The 3,729-nt window shown below is 39.6% G+C and overlaps 1 pseudogene; it reads left to right on the top strand.

The window, feature by feature from the left end:
- The first annotated feature begins 299 nt into the window (after positions 1–299).
- Positions 300–1,227, top strand: LOC102375076 (annotated as a pseudogene).
- Positions 1,228–3,729: the final 2,502 nt, after the last annotated feature.

Raw genomic sequence — 3,729 nt, 5'->3', positions numbered from 1 at the left:
TCCCCAAATCCAATTATCTCTGCATGAAGGGGCAAAACCTAGGTTCTCTGATGTCCTAGATGAATGTCCCAGCCATTCAGCTGCAAAAGATACAATACTGAGAATCCAAAAAGATCCTCTCCCTCATTCTTTGCTGGTCAGCATATACATAGATATTGTCCTAGTTTCCTAAGGATAGAATTCCTCTGGGCATGTAAGTGCCAGGAATGACCCCTTAGCGGACCAGGAAAAAATAGATTGGTCAACTTTGGTAATTTCTCTCTCTTGATTTCATGGGTTTCAGGAGGTAAAAGGACAGAATGGGAAAATCAAATGAAACCACTGTGAATGAAATTTGTTCTCTTGGGCTTCCCTTGATCCCAGTCTTTGCAGATGTCCATCTTCCTGCTCTTTCTTCTCATGTACACCCTGACAGTCATTGGGAATGTGGCTATCATAACCCTTGTAATGACCAACCATCGCCTCCACACCCCCATGTACTTTTTTCTCTGCAACTTCTCTTTCCTAGAAATATGGTACACAACAGCTTCTGTTCACAAGATGCTTGCAATTTTTCTAGGGAAAAGCAGAACCCTCTCCTTCCCCAGTTGCCTCCTGCAAATGTACTTCATTTTCTCCTTTGGCTGCACAGAATATTTCCTCTTGGCTGTCATGGCCTATGATTGCTATTTGGCCATATGCCACCCATTGCGATATAGTTCTATTATGAACAACACCTTGTCTACTCAGCTGGCCATTGCATGTTGGGTGTGTGGTTTCCTGCTTATCTCAATACCAGCATTTCTGATCAGCAGGCTGTCTTTTTGCGGCCCTAATGTCATTAACCATTTCTACTGCAACATAGATTCCCTGATAGTCCTGTCTTGCACCGACACACGCACAGTTGAGACAACAGCTTTCATCATCTCAGTGATTGTCATCCTTGGCTCATGTGTGATTACTCTGCTTTCATACATCTATATCATCTCTACCATACTGAGAATCCCTTCAGCCAAAGGACAACAAAAAGCCTTTTCCACTTGTTCTTCCCATCTTGCTGTTGTGATTATATGGTATGGGTCTACCATTTGTCTTTTTGGCAAGCCGCCTTCCCGGAGTTCATTGGAGCTGACCAAAATAGTGAACATCCTGAATACGATTGTGACACCATTGCTAAATCCTTTTATCTATACTCTGAGAAACAGGGAGGTGAAGAAAGCCTTGTGCAATGTATTCCGTGGGATGTGAACTTATTTCCATGTGCCTCAGAGACTATTTAAGTCAACATGGTTATGTTAATAGATCAAGCTGCAGCTACTTGAGAGACCATATATTTATCCCTAAATGACCATGACAGCTATATTTCTCTGTGACAGGGGAGTTCAAAAAGATCAGCGCATAATGTATGAGAAGTAGGAACCAAGCTCTTTTGATGGGAAGTTTTTAGTTGTGGAACAAACTCCCATAGGAACATAAGTTAATATAGTGTCTCAAAATTTGTTGTAAATATTATGAAAAATTCTTTGAAAAAGGAAAAAAGAAAGGTTTCCACTGTAAGAATCATCTCCTCAACAATGATATTCCTTCTACTAAAAAAATAAAAATAAATCTAATAATAATGACTATATCAATTAAAATCCATAAGTTATCTCATACAAAGTGAACCTGACAAAAGAGAGAAGTCCCAGAGACTCCATGAAATCCGTTAGGAACCTTTCTTTTGCATGGAATCTGGTAATACAATGATAGTTAGCAGGATAGAAATATAACTTACTAAATACATCACACGAATAATTTAAATAAGTTAGCTGAAAGTCTGCCAGGGTCTGTGTTGTTAACTTTTAACATATGTTATAAGACAGGGAATTTCCAGAGGATTGGATGACAGCTATTCTTGCCCCAGTATTTGAAAAGACTATAAAATAGTACCTGAGAAGACTTAGGTTGGTTAGTTTGACATATTATCAGTAGAGTCACATATTAGATATTTTATCTTTGTGACTATAATCAGACACGTTAAAACTAGAAATGCTCAATTCCCTCAAAAATTGGGACTACAAAATGTCCATGGTCCCTGGCACATCTTGGTGATTTCATCTTAGGGCTAAGATGAAGGCATATTATTACAAAAGTAAAAGTGCCAAAAGTAAAAGTGCGGAGGGCTTTCCTGGGATTTGAGTAGAATGTATTAGGATTCAGGATTGTTGCCTAATAAGTATAGGGCCACTGCTTTATAAGAAGGACTGCATCCTCCAAAACAGTGGGTCTGAAAATGAGTAGGAGTCATTGTGGAAAACCAGAAGGCAAGGTGCTGGTACATGGGTGCGATGGCTAAAAATAATTAAAAATACCCTGTTTTGATACTTAAGAAACGTATAAAAATCACAGAAAAAAACCACATATAATACACATAAGCCAATGATGGTTTATTAGGATTAGTGTCTGAACTACATAAAACGTTATTGTAAAAAATCGTAACATGAAACAAGAGTGAAAATGAAGCCTCCGATTCTTGAGCTGAGAAATATAATCGAGCAAACTAGTACTAAATTTACCCTGCAAGTGAAATCCCAAGCTGATCTGGTGAGTGGCCTGATGGGTTCGCTGTAGAGGTTAAAAACGCCTCTATCCATTAATTGTATGTTGTAACAATTCTAGTTGAATATTTAACTGCAGGGATGACTTCCCAATCATGAAAACAGTTGCAAAAAATTCCAGTTTATGATTTTAAAATGAAAACTTTTTTTTTATTATTCACCACCATTACAGTGTGAAACATCTTACTTATTTCTATATTTTTGTATTTTTCGGTAGGATATAAATAGATTTTAGTCATAGCTCTCCCTGTCCCCATCTTCTGAAACACGTTATTTAAGAATGTATCACAGAAAAGTAATTGGAGAATAGGAGGTCCAGTATGTAAAGAGGAGGAAACCAATCCACTCAGACAGGCTTCTGCTGGCAACTGTGAGGTCCCATAGGCATTTGCAGATGGCAATTGTTAGAGATGGGGTAAGGGAGCTCAGGGATAGTCTCCTGATACATACGTAAAGTCCAGGAGTTGAGTTCCCATGGATCCAGGAATCAAGATCAGACATGGAATCAGGAGCCAAAGGCAGAGTCAAGATATAATGATATGGCAGGAGTTCAGACTGGAATCAAGTGGTGGAAGTGAAAAATGGAAATCCATTAAGGGAAACCAAGGAAGTTCACAGGAGTTAAGATTAAGTACCTCAGTCTTTGCCTGGGCAGGCTAGTATAGGCTCTGCTTAGCTTCTAAAGGTTAGAATGCATGGAGCCTGTTGTCTGTGGCTTTATGGATGGGCTACCCTGATTGCCTCAGTGTACACCAAAACCATGGGATCCATCTGATGAGAACTGGAAAGAGTATCTTTGGGCATTAGGCCTATGCAAGTAGGCAGCTATTCAATCCGGCTTTGGATCTGGCCACTTCAGATGCCAGCGATATCATCTGGAGCTTTGGATGGGATTCCCACTTCGATCCAGCCGAAGCGGCTCTGAAGCTTCAGAACTACCTCAGAGATCCGGTAATAGGGTGTAATGGGGAAATCAATGAAATATCTATAACTTTGTTGTTTTCTGTCTGATTTGGAGGAAACCTGCAAGGTTGCTAGCCTCTGCTGAGAGCATAAAGTCTGCCAAGTTACAAGAAGATCAGTGTAGGGATTCAGGGGAAACTGCACCTCAAATTCTTGAAAGCAAAACTCATTTTGTGTCTATGTGTTACAT

Source organism: Alligator sinensis, unplaced genomic scaffold, assembly GCF_000455745.1.
Source record: "Alligator sinensis unplaced genomic scaffold, ASM45574v1 scaffold174_1, whole genome shotgun sequence".
NCBI lineage: Eukaryota > Metazoa > Chordata > Crocodylia > Alligatoridae > Alligator > Alligator sinensis.
This window is presented reverse-complemented; position numbering and strand designations above follow the sequence as displayed.